Here is a 17,710-nt window from a genome sequence, read left to right as displayed (position 1 = left end):
TTAAGTTTAGAAACAATTGATTAAAGACCAGGCAATGGGATTAAGTCAAGGATGGATGTTTTAAAAGCAGAGTCAATAAAAGAGGAAGGAAGAAGAAGGCATTAACAAGAGAGTGCAAGACAGGGAGAGTATTGAAGGTATATGGGCACAGCAATCAGAATCTATAGAGCAGAAAACAACAGGACTAGGGGGAAAAAAAGAAAGAAGAAAAAAAGGGTGTCCCCAACAGAAGGAAAAGTCAAAACTATCTCTAGCTTTTCTCACCTTATGTATTGAAGTGGTACTTATAACATCAGTCAAGACGGGAAGCATGAAAGGAGGAACAGGTTTAAAGTGGATGAGATTTTTAGAAGAATATTTTGAGATGATGTCAGTAAATCCATGAGAAAAAAAGATAAGTAAATGTGGAAATGACTGATGGAGACAAATAGACATTTAAAAACCGGAAGAACATGGGTTATCTATGAAGTAAGAAGAGTTAAAATCGCCAAGAATAAATGTGGAGTAGAAGGAAGAGTTTTTCAAAGAGAATGTCATAGGAAAATGTTCATTGCAGACAGGTAAAACAGGAAGTGACCACGAAGACAGGGAAGGAGAAGATAGATAGATAGGGGAATACTCAAGATAAAAAGTATTGAGAAAGGAAAAAATGCCAAAAATGAAAATGAGGATAACATCAATACAGGAGGAAATTCAAAGAATTGCAATCAATACAAAATAGAATATTTGGTTTCTTAGCAAGCGTAGGTTCTAAGAATCTACTAATATCTTTTCTAAATCCCAACCCAATGGAATCAAATGAGAGTAAATAAAAAAAAAAAAAAACCCATCCTTTCAACAAACATTATTTGGATTCTGCATTTGAAAACAGAGAAAAGGAAAAACCATACATAAATACACAGTCATTTAATCTGTCCATGTTTGAATATCCACATTATATTTCACTACCCATGATTTTAATTACATGAACTCATAGGGGTCAAGAACTTTGCATTTGAATTGTTTATACTTAAAAAGCTGTGTGTCCTTGAATAAATCACAGAATCTTCCTGAATGGAATTTCTTCCAGTGTGAAATAATGAAATGATCCATTCTTAATATGAGTCAGTTAATTATCAAAGTTGAAGAAGTTCAAGTCAAGTATTCAACTGTATTATACAATCAACAAATACGCTTAATTGATTCAAATGCATTTTCTATCTCCTTTTGATTGTTTAACATTGAAAAACAAAATCAACAACACTTTCAGTTCAACAAAAATCCTACATTACCTAAAACAAACAAACCTGAAATATAATGGAATGGATATGATATTTCTTTCAACTTCTCTTATAAATTTCTCTTAGACCCTAGGCCCTGTTCTGACACTAATTTGCATTACAGAGTTGACAATTTTCACATGGATCTTGATAGGATCTTGTCATTATATTGAAATGGATTGGAGGAAACAACAGAAATAAACATCACCATAATGATCACCTCAAGAATTGATTATACTTAATTTGAACACCCTGAGACTCAAAGTAGGAAAGATTGTCTTAAGTCCTTTTTCTCAAAAGTGTAGACACCACATTTACCATTGAAGAATTAGATTGAAGACTGAATTTGAGCTTTATAAAATAAATACCAGCCCATATTCACCTTTGTCTACTAAATCTGTTGCTAACGGAATCAGCAACTTGAAGAATAAGTTAGCAGGAAAATGAAATAAAATTGCTGTGCCTAATGGTTTGTGAAAAAAGAAAATGTAGGGGCTCATCTGAACCTTAGCTGTGTCAATTACTTAGACGAACAACTAATAGGCTACCTTTCAAAACACTGTAAATTGTATTAGTGGGCTAAGCAAAGAAAACTGGACTCCAGATGCTCCATGAGTCAGTGACTTTGCCAAGATTGTGATCAGAAACTTATACTTGCCAATTGGAATTTAGCATGGGTGTGCAGGGTTTGCATAATAAAATTTAAATATTGATTATATCCTTGCAGTAAAAAGCAAAGAATGCAAACAAAAGATATAAATGGACTAATTACATGGACATAATTAAATGGGCCTTCTTATATTTTTTCTTTAAAATTTATATTCTCAAAGACAGCAAATGGATTGGCAAAAGGATTCAAAATATACAAACACTAGGGCTTCCCTGGTGGTGCAGTGGTTGAGAGTCCACCTGCTGATGCAGGGAACAAGGGTTCATGCCCCGGTCCGGGAAGATCCCACATGCTGCAGAGCAGCTAGGCCCGTGAGTCATGGCCGCTGAGCCTGCGCGTCGGGAGCCTGTGCTCCGAAATGGGAGAGGCCACAACAGTGAGAGGCCCACGTACTGCAAAACAAAAACAGACACAAACCCTAACAGATCCTGCATATATCATATTTTTTAGCAAGAATGCTAACTTCTGTTTGGCTTAATTATGTATGGACTAAATACTTCAGCTCTAATAATAGACAATCTTGCCTAATATTTTGAAAGGCAGCAAAACATGGCATCCAAAGATTTTGCATCAGCTCTTCCTATGTTAGATGTTTGATTTTGGGCAAGCTGTCTGACATTTTTGGTTAGAGTTTTCTCATCTGTATAATGGGGAGTCTGTAAGATATGTATGAGAAGTCACCTTAGAGATAAATGTCTCCCTTAAGTGAAGCAAATTTATTCATCTAAAAGAGGTAACTTACTTGAGTTTTATGACAAAAGATCACTGGTCTGGGATCAAGAACCGAGAGTTCAAATTGGTCATGCTAACAAACTGTGTGACCTTGAACAAATCACTAAGTTGACTTATGGGCTCAGACCACTTCTAATGTGCCATGTTTCTTAGTCCATAGACAGTGAAACCAAAATCCCTCTCCCTCGTTGGCATACAAAGGGCCTACTCAAACGAGGAAAGTCTATATCGCAAAGAGAGCATTCAGTATGAAATTTTATGATTTTGATTGCTCTATATCAAATCACCATAATGGATTTCAAAAGCAACATTCATTGCAGTTATAAAAATTTCTTAGAAACATAATTAAACTTCCCCACAGAACACCATTGTACAGGAAAGTCACAATTTTCAACAGATTTTAGACCTTCATGTTTCTAAATGTTTCAAGGTGTGTTCAGTTTTCAATAGGTGTGCTCAGACAATGTAATACTTTATTTCGTGTTTGATAATGAGAAAAATTCTCTATAATATACCTGGATACATGACATATGCATGAACAATTGCTATTACTATCTCTTGGGGTTAGAGTTTAGTGTTCCCTCACCCAACTGCAGCTGCCCTGTTAACCCACTTTTCGCAAACTACAGTTCTTGGTAGCCAGGAGATAATTTAAGAAATGCTACAGAAAACGTGCACTTTTGATTCCCAGTGGAGATTCAGTAATGAACACTTATTTCTTCTGCTCTCAAGAAAAGTACATCTCTGAGTCCTCTCTAGTTAAAATAAAAATAAATAAATGAATGAATAATAAATAAATACAAAATAAAGGAAAATATTTACTTTATTTCCTCCTTACCTAAGAGCAGAAAAATGCCCATTCATCTTGGTGTTATCTCTGACCTTTATTTATTCTGCAGATATATACAAGGGAGGACTGGGGACCTTCTTTCTCTACCAGAGAGTTAGATCGTATGTCCAACAGCTTCCAGAGGTCTTTCTGAGACAGCGTTCTAATAAACACTCACTTGTGAGATAAAAATAAGTGCAATTAAATGTTATCCAGAGAAAAAGCGATGTTAAATTTATTAAAATATGAAAAATGATATCTATGCTATTATAGGCATGACCTTACTCTTAACTGTTTATTTATAAATAAGTCAAACTTAATTTAGAACTGTAAGAATGTGTGAATGTAAGGGTTTTTCTCTCTGAGAGTAATGGCCTTTTGCTTCCCAATTCAGAACACTTGCATAGTGATTGATTAAACAGTTGCCAAGTTATTAACACTTCAATGGAGTATTATATCTTATTCATTATTATCTCCCCAGTAAGCAAATACCTGGACAGACAAGGCCAGAGTTTGCAATTTGTGGATAATCTATTGCTGAGCTCTAAAATTCTTTTGGTGAATCCTGACTAGCATAGAGAGTAAGGTAAAGAGAAAAAAGAAAGAGATAGATAGATAAATAGCTATATTACAGATAGATAGATGATAGATAGATAGATAGATAGATAGGTATGATAGATAAATTGACAGGTAGATAATAGAAGAATATACATCAGAATGTTTGAGAGCCAACATGCCCTCAACTTGATACCATTCAGCTTTTTCTTCCTCTTCAGAGGATAAATAATATAGATTGAATGTATCCCCCCAAAATCCATATGTGGAAAACCTATTGCACAAGGTGATGGCATTAGGAGGTGGGAACATTGAAGGTGATGAGATCATGAGGGCATTCCTCTCTTGAATAGGATTAGTGCTCTTATAAAAGAGATCTTTCACCTGTTTTACCTGTGAGGACCGAGTAAAAAGGCATCATCTATGAACCAGAAAGTGGACTCTCACCAGACACTAAACACACAAGTAACTTGATCATGGACTCTCCAGCCTCCAGAACTGTGAGAAATAAATTTCTGTTGTTTATAAGTGACCCAGTTTATGGTATTTTTTTAATAGCAGCCCCAATGGACTAATAAAAATGATTAGTCATTACATGATTCACTTGAACATTCTTCTATTCCACATGGTAACCATGGTAATTTTCAACTAGTGGATTGGCTCATCTGATGGAGCTAAGATGGTTGCATTTGTGGATCTGGCACTTTGTTGAGGATGGCTAGAAAGGGTCCAGTTGGAACCGTTGACTAGAGAGCCTTCATATGGGTTTTCCACTCTGACAGTTTGGAAAAAAATAGAGACATTCCAAGGTTAACACACACACACACACACACACACACACACATACACATACACACAAAAGAGAGTTTAATTTGGTTACAGTTTCCAAAATCCAACATACTCTCATGATAAAAACACTCAAAAAACTTGAAACAAAAGGTGATTCCTCAACCTGATAACAGTCATCTACCAAAACAAAACAAAACAAAAAGCCCATACTTAATTGTGAGAGAATGAAATCATTTCTATAAGATCAGAAACAATGGTAAGATATTACTTCTGCCACTTCTATTCAACATAGTACTGGAAGTTCTAGCAAGGACAATTAGGCAAGAAAATGAAATAAAATGCATTCAAATAGGAAAAGGAAAATATAAATCTATCTTCATGTGAAATGACATTCTTACATATAGAAAATTGTAGGACATTCACTTGAAAATTTTTCAGGCTAATGAACAAGCTCAGCAAAGTTGCAAGGTAAAATATCAATATAAAAGTCACCATATTTTTATGCACTACAAATGAACAATATGAAAATGAAATTAAGAAAGGAATTCTATTGATAATAGCATTAAAAAGTTAACAAAAGAGGCTCAAAATTTGAACACTGAAACTTACAAAATATCATTAAAAATTATAGACCTAAATAACTGGAAAGAAATTCTGTGTTCATGAATTAGAAGACTTAATATTGTCAGCATGTCAGTACTCCTCAGATTTATCTACAGAGTGAGTATAAACTCTATAAAATCCCAGCTGTCTTTTTTCTAAATATTTACAAAGTGATCTTAAAATCCATATGGAAAGCAAGGTACCCAAAATAGCCACAACAATCTTGATAAAGAAAGACTAAATTGGAGGACTCACATTTCCCCATGCAAAATCTTAATACAAAGCTACAATAATCAAGAAATAATAGTACTGATCTAAGGATAGACACATACATTAATGAAATCATACCAATAATCCAGAAAGAAAAGCTACAATTATGTTCAATTGACTTTTGACAATAGTGCCAACAAAAATTAAGGAACTAATAGTCTTTTTAAAAAATTGTGCTGGAGCAACTGGAGATCCACAAGAAAAAGAATGATGTTGGATACTTAACTCACATCATATTTAAAAAGATTAACTCATAATACTTCAAAGACATAATTGTAAGAGCTAAACCTATAAAACTCTTAGAAGAAAAATAAATGCTTAAGTCTTTGTGACCTTAGATTAAGCAAAGATTTCTTATACATGACACCAAAAGCACATGAAACAACAGAAAACATAGATAAATTGGATTTCGTCAAAAGTTAAGACATTTTTGTTTTAAAATACACCATAAAGAAAGTCAACAGCCAACCCATAGAACTGGAGAAAATACTTTCATGTCATATATCTGATATCAGATTTGTACTTAGAATATATAAAAAGTACTTAGAACTCAATAATAAAAAAATATAATTTTTAAATGGGCAAAGGATCTGAATAGACATTTCTCCACAGAATATGTACAGGTAGCCAATAAGCACATAAAATTTGCTCAACATCATTAGTCATTAAGAAAGTGCAAAGCAAAACCACAAGGAGAAAGAGATACCATTCACAACCACTAGGATGGTTATAATACAAAAGACAAAAAATAACAAGTGCTGAAAAGAAAGCAGAAACATTTGGACACTCATACACTTGTAGTGGGACTGTAAAATGATGCAGTTGCTTTGGAACACAGTTTTATAGTTCCTCTAAATGTTTAACAAACTGTTGCCATGTGATCCAAAAAGTTCACTCCTAGCTATACATGAAACCTAAATGAAAACTTATGTTCACACAAAACTTTTACATAGATTTTCTTAGTGCTATTATTTATAATAGCCAAAACTGGAAACAACTCAAATGTCCATCAACTGAGAAATAAATGTGTACAATGTTTCATTATCTATGCAATGAAATATTGTTTGGCATTAAACATAGTATGTGCTGATACTATGGCATATATGAACTTTGAAAACATTATGCTAGATGAAGGAAGCCAGTCACACAAAAATATTATACATTCCTTTTTATAATAAATGTCCAGAACAGGGAAATATATAGAAATTTAAAGCAGATTAGTGATTACCAAGTGATGGTGAAAGGGACCAGGAAGAGTGTGAATGAGTACTATAGGGGGGTCAGCATTCTGAAAAATTAGTTTTCCTTAGAGGAGAATAAACTTGCATTTTAATCTAAGCAGAAAAGATGGAGGTGTGCTACTGATAATTTTACATTTTTTTGTAAAGTTGAAAGACCCCAGTCTCAGCAGAAGTAATGCTGGTAGTTTGGGGGCAGAGAAATTCCTCAGGGAGGAAATCCGTCCCCCCATTTTGTAGGAGATTATTTTATCTCTGAGAGCATTAATTACTTCATTTGAAAAACAGTAATAATATAGCCTTTGTCTAAACTTTATTGTGAGTCTTAGAAAATATTTTCATACCTAATATATTCTAGTGTCTGAAGCAGAGCCTGAAACTTCACAGCTTTGTTCTTTTGCCTCATCCTTAAATGATGAGCTTAACTCTTACCCACTCCAAAGATCCTCTAGACTATCTAGATATTTCTAAAGTTCCCTTTTCAGAACTCTTAAAGTATGCAGAGTGATTGGTATAGAATAGCACTGAAATTCACATTTATGTTATTCATTAATTGTTGTGTGTTACTTTTTCTCAATCTTCCAATGAGACAACACCTACAGGTATATCATGAGAACAACAGCAGCCGCATTTTACACTCTCAAGGTGACTTAACTTCATTTACCTTTTCAAATTAATGTGCAGCCTTGAAGGTAACCAGATAATCACCCAGTCAATATTTCCATCTCCCTAGGTAGAATTAAGCCATTGGAAGTAAAAAAGATGGACTGTGGAGTCTACACTTTTCTTCAGTCTCTGACCACCAATTAATTCTGATGCTGCCATTTTGCCATCTAGGAATTTATCCTGAAAAAAGCTTGAGAACATCAGGTTTACCTTGGAAGAAGTGAGAACTACCTTCTTCAGCCATGCTAATTGAACTCACGTGCTAGAACTTGGTAGCTGGACAATTCCAGGAGAAGGTTCAGCTCAAAGTGAAGTTCTTACTTTAAGTCATCCCACCATTCCCTATTCCCATACGTATTTGGGGCAATACACTTCATTTTTAAAGGAGAATAATAAACAATATTTACTTATGAGTAATAGGAGATATTTTGAAGAGCCTTTGCACATTTACAACAAAGAAATATAAAATGTGTTCTCTTAAGAAACAGTCTGGCAAGGAGTCTCTGTTGCCAGTGACAAGACTGCCATAACTGATATCTGTAGAGAGAAATGTGAGGCTATTTGTTTTCACTGATATTTGTAAGTCACTTAAAATGGCCACTCAGCTGTGCCTTATTTAAAAAATAACTTCGACCACTCAGCCAAATCGAAATTTTTTTCATCTGAAAAGGATATATATTTTTATACAACCTTGTATGTGCATTCTTGAGAAAATACTTTGTACGCATTCATATCCTCTCTTTCTTTCATTTTCTTTTAAACCAGCAAATATTGGCTCTAATTTATTTTCATAACTTCATAAGAAAAGTCAAATGGAATGAGAAAATAATTTTCTGATCTTTCTGAGTGAAAAATATGTACTAAAACAATTTACTTGCAAGCCAAGAAAATTACTATAATTTCATTTAATTGCTAAATAATGATGCAATGTGCTCCATAACTTAAAGAAATGTAAATATGTGATTATTCTCCCTCAATAGTAAATGAAGGAAGATGGGTTATAGAATGGCCAAAAATTAGATTTCAATACTTGTAAATAACTTAGTGAATTTTAAGATGGCTTGATCTATATATTTAACCGACTCTTTTAACTTTCTGCTTTCTGTAGACAAATTTTCATGAAAGCCATTATCAGGGGGAATTATCAAAGCAGCAGGCTGCCATGATCACTCCATAATCTTGATGTTCAAGGGGGAAGTGCCAATCAGGGATACTGACAGTCTGGACCAACTGAGGTAAGTCCGCAGTCATTTTTCTTTCCGTTTTGCTTTGTTTTTTATTTATGTCCTTGCCAATGAAAAGAAGAATAGGCATATGCCATGTGCAAAATGACATTAAAAAGTAAAGACAGTGCAGCCCCTTTACCCATGACTCAGAGAATATTCCATGTAATTTTTTCATTGTTATATCCACAATGAAACTGTACAGTACTCATTTTTTCTTTGCTCTTTTTATGTTGCCAAGTATCTTATTGATCAAATAGTTTCATCAGAGATATATTGAACTAATTCTATAAATTTATTCCATTCCATTTCTATATATAAAATATAGCTTATGAGATGTTCCCAAACTTTACTATACAGAACATATTTTAAGATATAGTCCCCATACATATGACTTAACCAAATAAATTTTCTATACGTTAGTATATGTTAAAGTAATTCTCTCCTGATTAATAAACCTCATTATTATGTACTTATAATTGCCCATAAAAATAAGTCAATTGTCCAAAATTTTACTTAAATAACCTTCTTTATACTGAAAAAGTCACTAAAGTATTGCCCTTAAGTAACTTATTCATTTATTGGTCCAAGTTGCCATTTCAGGTAATATGATATCTAAAAAGAGGTCACTGGATTATAAACCAGAGACATTGATACCAATTTAAATTATCACCAAGAGCCTTTCTCTTGGACCTTTCAGATTCTCAACTCTAAAATGAAATGTTAATAATAATAACAAGAGTAATAACTCATTTATTATGTGTCAAACACCATTTCAAATGCTCGAGACCATCTTATTTAACCCTCATGACATCTCTGACAGAGAAGTGATATTATTGTGTATTTTTCACAAGGGATTTAGGCTAGGATATGTGAAGAAGATCATCCAAGGTGGGGTGCATGCCAATATCCATTTTGTCATCCACTGCACTATATAGAGAATGAAATCCCATCCTACCTCAAAGGCTTCTGAGAGTTACAGAAATATCATCCGATAGTGGTACCTTAGAGATTATGACAAACTGTGCAGGAAGAAGGTGACAATTGGGGTGAGGTCCCCTCAGTCATTTTTAATCTGTGACTGCACACTTTTCCTTCTGCTTAGACCAGCTCCCCTGAGGTGTCATCTAGGGGTCTTTGCTTCTCACCTGTGAAATTCTGTGAGATGGAAGAAAGCATATGGGTGTGAGAAGGCAGAAGTAAAGGACGTCTGTCAATCATCCCTGCTCTTGTTATTCTTTCATATCAAGAAGCTGCAGAGATATCTGTCATTCTGTTGTGATGTGGGGAATACTTGCAATACCTGCTCAATTCATTCTCTTAATTCCAGTAAAGTAATGTCACTGGAATCCCAGTACTTGAAGGAATGACATGTGGGAAGATACTATAGAATAAGCCTATAATTTTTAATGGAAGTCATTTATTACAATGTCTGTAAAGAATATTCAGTAATGCAAGGAACACAAACCATTTGAGAACTGGGTTTTAACTTCTGTTTGGTCACACATGAGGTGCATGATTATAGGAAATCATCTGAGCCTCAGTTTCCTCATCTGTACAATAGGAATAATAATAATAATAACAATAATAATGCTACATCCAGGCTTGTTAGGAGAGTGAGATGACCTAATGTAAGAAGAGTTTCCAGTATAGGGTGTGACTAAATGTTCTCCTTATGTTAGTTTTATTCTATCCCATTCCCCAACAATATGCATAAAAGTGTTAATATCCTTTGGAGAGTAGGGCTGATGCATATGGATTGAGATCCATCATTCAAAAGAGAGGTATATATATATTTTTTGAAAATTATTTATTTATTAATTTATTTTTAAAATTAATTTTTATTGGAGTATAGTTGCTTTACAATGCTGTGTTAGTTTCTGCCATACAGCAAAGTGAATCAGCCATATGTACACATACATCCCCTCCCCTTTGGATTTCCCTCCCTTCCAGGTCACCACAGAGCACTGAGTAGGGTTCCCTGTGTTATACAAAGAGAGGTATAGTAATGAAATGACATAGAAAGACTGTGGGCTTTGGTGTGTCATAGGTCTTGAATGGAGTTTCTGAGTCCTTCCTCTTACATGTTACTATGTCCTTAATTCACTGTAACAAACTTTATGATTCTTTGTTGCATCTATTATTCCTGTCAAGGCAGTATTTTCATAAGGTGTCAAAATAATAAATGCAAATATCCCAAGAATGCCTGTTACATGTTATTCTAGACAGCCCTCAGCAAATGGTAGTTATTTTAATTAAATATCTCAAGAATTCAGAAAACAGGAGAATTATCATAGGCTGATAGTGGCAGAAATTGATTTATGTCAGAAATAAGACTTTAAGTGCTGAAGGATTTTTAAGCATTTGGCTAGACACAGAAGAATAAAACAGCGTTGGTAAGAGGGAAAGTCTGTAGAAATGTTCATATTAGTCAGGGTTCTCCAAAGACACAGAACCAGTAAGATAGATAGATTAGATAGATAGATAGATAGATTATAAATAGAAAGATAGATAGATAGGCAGTTAGATAGATATTATGAGGAATTGGCTCATAAAATTGTGGAGGCTGAGAAGTCCCACATTCTGTGTTTGGCAAACTGGAGACCCAGGACTTATGGTATAGTTCTTGTCTGAATCCAAACAAGTGACAACTACGGGAACTGGTGATATAAGTTTTTGTGTGAAAGCTGGGAGGCTCAAGATATGAGAAGAGCCAATTTCTTATTTCAAGTGCAAAGGCTGGAAAAGACTGATATCCCGGCTCAAAGAGTCCAGCAGAAGGTATTCTTTCTTACTCAGCCTTTTTATTCTTTTCAGGTCTTTGATTGGATGGGGAACCACCCACATTAAAGAAGACAGTCTGCTTTACTCAGTCTACCAATTCAAATGTTAATCTCCTTCAGAAGCACCTTCACAGACACACTCAATAACGTTTGACCAGATATCTGGGCACCCCATAGCCCTGTCAAATTGTCACATAAAATTAGACATTTTCAAAACCTCCACTTGTCTCTAATGTCTCTAAAAACCTAGTATTATATTGGGTTTAATTTTCAAACACACATGTTCCCACTGGGCCATGAGCTCAATAGGTATGCTGAGGCTGACATACCAGCTTGTGAGACTCGATCGTTAAAATTTCAGGAATTTTGTTGGCTAGTTGTTAACCATTGGTAGGTTGAACTTGATCATAGTCAGAGTATTTATACTACAGAATTTGGCAAACACTACAAATCGGAGCTCTAAAAAAAACCCAAAAAACAAAAACCCAGAAAGATCATTCTTAAACATTATAGTATTGCTATGATGCCTAAGGAGTAGTGAGAAATGAAGATTTTTATGGAATATTTAAGATTTATTAAAGTTTTTAAATACCCCATTTTTGTTCAGTCTGTGACTTTATAATACATGCCCTACACATTTATATTTCTTATGAACACATATATCATTATTATTGTCATTATTGGAAAAATTACAAAAAGATTCATTCTACCCTGGAGGCCTAAGTTAAATAAATATATATTACCTAGGCAGATATGGATCACAATCAGTAGATGTCATTATCTAGGTTCATCCTGGTAAGATGATTTAGTTTCCCTGCTCACAACCACATTTCTTCTTCCAAAAGTAATTTAAATCAAAGTCAATCTTTAGTAACAACTTTGCATGAAGCAGGTACATATACTAATTTCAATCCTCCAAAATGTTTTTTTTTTATAACTACATGTTCTCAAATAATTTTTAATGGACCTTTTTCTAGTTATCTGAAGAACAGAGTAAATTTGGCCTAAAATCAGGATGGCCGTGTGACATTATATAAGTGAGTTGGGATTTAGGAAATCAGGTGTTAGAGGGTCTGGATCCAAATCTTAACTCTGCACTAACTTATTGAGTGATCTTGAACAACTTTGCTCTTTACAAAATTATAACCTGCACTATATTAATAGATTCAAATTGGAAACACAGCCATAATTCAGAATCATCTAAAACTTTTTTAGTAGGAAAAAGGTATATCCTAACAACTAAGTCTCTCTCCTACACTCTCCTGCCCCAAACACCAGAGGCAGCTACTGAGTAGATTTCTTTTATATCCTCCAGATACTGTCTGAAATTGAGCATGCACAGATACACACACATATGCACAGACACACAAACCTACTATATATATGTTTGGAGAGAGAAGGATAACAAAGGAGGGAGAGAGGAAGAGAAAGAGAGAGAAAAAATAATAAATTTGGCTCATCCTTTACTCAATTTAATTATTCCTAAACCTATTTCATTTCATCTATATCTCTACACACTTCCTTACAATATTTTGAGTTAAATCTCAATTACCATATTATTTATTCTATAAATATTTCTGTTTGTATGCATAAAAATTAAGTTTATAAAGATATAGCCAAATGAGGTCTACCTGTAGTGTGACAGTGTTGAGAGTTCCACTGACTTTCTCTCTCCTTGAATGTATTAAAAACTATTACCAAAAATTATCATTTAAGGTCTCTGGAATGGAAGGTCTGAAGGATAAACCATCAAAGAATTAACAGCCGTTCAAGAACATTGGCAAAAATTTGATAAGAAACGTGAAAGATTGTGGTATTTGAATGAAGACTACTTTCTCCCTCTCCACTCCAGTCTCAGTGAAGTAGAGGGTCTATTCCAGGTTGCTTTAGCCAAGAACACAAGGCTCCTTCGCTGCTCGTTTCTCAGTCAGAGGACTTCATTCCTGGAGGAGCAGGATGTCAACATTTCTCACCTTGGTCCTAGCTTCCTGTTGCTGAAGCTAAGTCCAGGGTGAGACCTTATATTATAAGTCTTGTTGGGTACAGCATACTGAGAAGACTGGGGGCTTGATCATCCTTGCCTTAGAGCAGTGGTTTCATGTCAGGGAAAAGGATCTTCATGCCAGGAGAAAGGACCAAGCCAAAAGCTAACCTGCCTCCTAGACAGCTCTTTATTAAAAAAAAAAAAAAAAAAATTGAAGTATAGTTGCTTTACAATGTTGTTAATTTCTGCTGTACAGCAAAGTGATTCAGTTTTATATATATATATATGTTCTTTTTCATTATGGTTTATCTGATTTGTCACAGGATATTGAATACTGTTCTCTGTGCTATACAGTAGGACTTTGTTGTTTATCCATCCTGTATATAATAGTTTGTATTTGTTAACTCCAAACTCCCAGTCCAACCCTCCCCTAGCCCGCTCCCCCTTGGCAACCACAAGTCTGTTCTCTATGTCTGTGAGTCTTAAAACAGAGAGCTCTTAACCTCTTCCCAAGGAACTGATTTCCTTTACAACAAAGAGTGAAGAAGTTTGAGCATAAAGACACTCATAAAAACAGCGGAAGTTCTGGTAATGGACAACTGGGAGGACATTCAAGATACAGGCTAAAATCTAGGCAGGCTAGTTAACCAGAGAGAACTAAGGAGTATGTTAGCTGAGGGGAGCCCTCCTGGAATCAGAATAAATACCAAACACTGACATCAGCAACTCTTCCTGCTGCAAAGGATCCACAATTTGATCACATTAGTCTGTACAGCAACTTATGCCACAAGGCTGTGTTGAAAATGGTTGAATAATCAGCCAGACATTAGTAGAATCGAACAGCTTGATGTTAAAAAAAAATAAAAAAATAAAAAGATACAGTGAAAACACAAGATAAGAAATTAAAATGCTACATTAGAAACCATTCACTAATGGAAAATAATATTGTAGAAGAAGATTACAGAAACAAAGTGATGTGAGAAATATAGGAAAAAGAATAAAATGGCAAATATCATCCAACTATATCAATAACAATATTAAATGTGAATGTATTAAACAAAGTAATCAAAAGACAGATTAACAAAACATGATCTGATTAAAGGATGTCTACAAAAGAAATATTTTATGTTCAAAGATATAATAGACTCAGATTAATGCTGGAAAAAGTTACATCATTCAAACAACAAACACAAGAAATACGAAGGGGCTCTGCTAATATCAGATGAAGTAGACTTGTGAATTAAAAAGAAGTAAGAATAATATTTTATAAAAATAAAATGCTCAGTCTATCAGGAAGACATAACAATTACATACATGTATGGACTTAATAACAGATAATCAAATATGTCAGACAAAAACTGACAAAAATGAAGGGAGATATAGAAAACAATAATAATTCAAGCATACAATTCCCCACTTTCAATAACATATCAAACAATAGAAGATCAACAAGAAAATAGAAGACTTTACAATGCTATACACCAACTAGAACTAGTAGACATCTACAAAACACTCCACACAACAACAAAACATACAATATTTTCATATATCCATGGAACATTTTCCAGGATAGACCATATGCTAGGATATAAAATAAGCCTCAATAAATTACAAATGATGAAAATATTACAAAATATATATTCTGAAAAAAAAGAAATAAAATAAATAAATAAATAACAGGGAAAATATGGGACACAAAAATATGTGAAACTTAAACAACACACATGAATAAGCAAAGGGACAAAGGCTCAGAAAATACTGTTAGATGAAAGAAGATGAAGGTATATCAAAACATTTGTTATGCTTCTGAAACAGTCCTTAGAGGCGAATTTATCTATGCAAATGTTGATATTAAGATAGAGAAAAGATCTGTTAAGAAATCAGTATCAGTGGAGGGGTTGACTAAGTTCGAAATTGGATCTGTCTGAGTTCAGAGGACTAAGCCAAGAAATAGAAAGACAACTGAACAGGTTATACAGTAAAAGATCAATATTCATTAGTCCAGGCTAAGTCAAAGGACATGGGTAATATATACTACCTATATAAAAATAAACAGTTTTTAACTATGTAAAATGCATAAAATAATAGACAATAAATTACACTGGAAAAGAACATAAAATTTAGACAGGAATGAGGTGATGCATACAAAAGTGCCACTGGCTTCTGACTTCCAGTGAAGAAAAATAAAGGGATAAATTGGGAGACTGAGACTGACATATACACCCTACTATATATAAAATAAATAACTAATAAAAAAGCTACTGTATGACATAGGGAACTCTAATCAATACTCTGTAATTACCTATATGGGAAAGTATATTAAAAAAGAATGGATATATGTATATGTATAATTGATTCATTTGCTGTACAGCAGAAATTAACACAATATTGTAAATCAACAATACTCCAATAAACATTAATTGAGGTGGTCAAGTGGAGCATTTACAGGCACACAGACTTATCTAAGTTTCCATTTGCTGACATGGACCCCAGGGAGGAGCAGCTTTGTTTTGGACCTAGAAAGATATTTCAACACTGGAATTCTGTGTGGCTGACAGGGTCTTGGTACTCTGGCCTGGTGTCAGGCCTCAGCCCCTGAGGTGGGAGAGCCAAGTTCAGGACACTGGACCACCAGACACCTCCTGGCCCAACATAATATCAATCAGAGAGACCTCTCCCAGAGATCTCCTTCTCAACACTAAGATCTAGCTCCACCCAATGGCCAGCAAGCTCCAATGCTGGATGACCCATGCCAAACAATTAGCAAGACAGGAACACAACCTCATCCATTAGCAGAGAGGCTGCCTAAAATCATACTAAGTTCACAGACACCCCAAAACACAACACCAGATGTGGCCCTGTCCAACAGAAAGGCAAGTTCCAGCCCAACCAAGAGAACACTGGCAGCACTCCCTTCCAACAGGGAGCCTACACAAGCCACTGAACCAACATCACCCACTGGGGGCAGACTCCAAAAACAATGATAACTATGAAACTTTAGCATGCAAAAAGGAGATCCCCAGCTACAGTAAGTTAAGCAAAATGAGAAGACAAAGAAATATGCAGCAGATGACGGAGCAAGGAAAAAACCCACCAGAACAAACAAATGAAGAGGAAATAGGCAGTCTACCTGAAAAAGAATTCAGAGTAATGATAGTAAAGGTGATCCAAACTCTTGGAAACAGACTGGAGAAAATAAAAGAAACGTTTAACAAGGACCTAGGAGAATGAAAGAGCAAGCAAACAATGATGAACAGCACAATAAATGAAACTTAACATTTTCTAGAAGGAATCAATAGCAGAATAACAGAGGCAGAAAAACGGGTAAGTGACCTGGAAAATAAAATAGTGGAAATAACTACTGCAGAGTAAAATAAAGAAAAAAGAATGAAAAGACTTGAGGACAGTCTCAGAGACCTCTGGGACAACATTAAACCCACCAATATTCGAATTATATGGGTTGCAGAAGAAGAAAAGAAAAAGAAAGGGACTGAGAAAACATTTGAAGAGATTATAGTTGAAAACTCCCTGAATATGGGAAAGGAAATAGTCAGTCAAGTCAAAGAAGCAGAGAAAGTCTCATACAGAATAAATCCAAGGAGAAACATGCCAATATACATATTAATCAAAATATCAAAAATTAAATACAAACAAAAAGCAGTAGAAGCAGCAAGGGAAAAGCAAAAAATAACATACCAGAGAACCCCCATAAGGTTAACAGCTGATCTTTCAGCAGAAACTCTGCAAGCCAGAAGGGCGTGGCAAGACATATTTAAAGCAATGAAAGGGAAAAACCTACAAATAAGATTACTCTACTGAGTAAGGATCTCATTCAGAATCAACGCAGAAATTATAAACCTTACAGACAAGTAAAAGCTACAAGAATTCAGCACCACCAAACCAGCTTTACAGCAAATCTAAAGGAACTTCTCTAGGCAGGAAATAAAAGAGAAAGAAAATACCTACAATAACAAACCCAAAACAATTAAGAAAATGGTAATAAGAACTTACATATTGATAATTACCTTAAATGTAAATGAATGAAATGCTCCAACCAAAAGACATAGACTGGCTGAATGGATAAAAAAGCAAGACTCATATATATGCTG

This window comes from Hyperoodon ampullatus (genome assembly GCF_949752795.1).
Source record: "Hyperoodon ampullatus genome assembly, chromosome: 8".
Lineage (NCBI taxonomy): Eukaryota > Metazoa > Chordata > Mammalia > Artiodactyla > Ziphiidae > Hyperoodon > Hyperoodon ampullatus.
The sequence above is the reverse complement of the archived record's forward strand: the minus strand, read 5'-3'. Positions refer to the sequence as shown.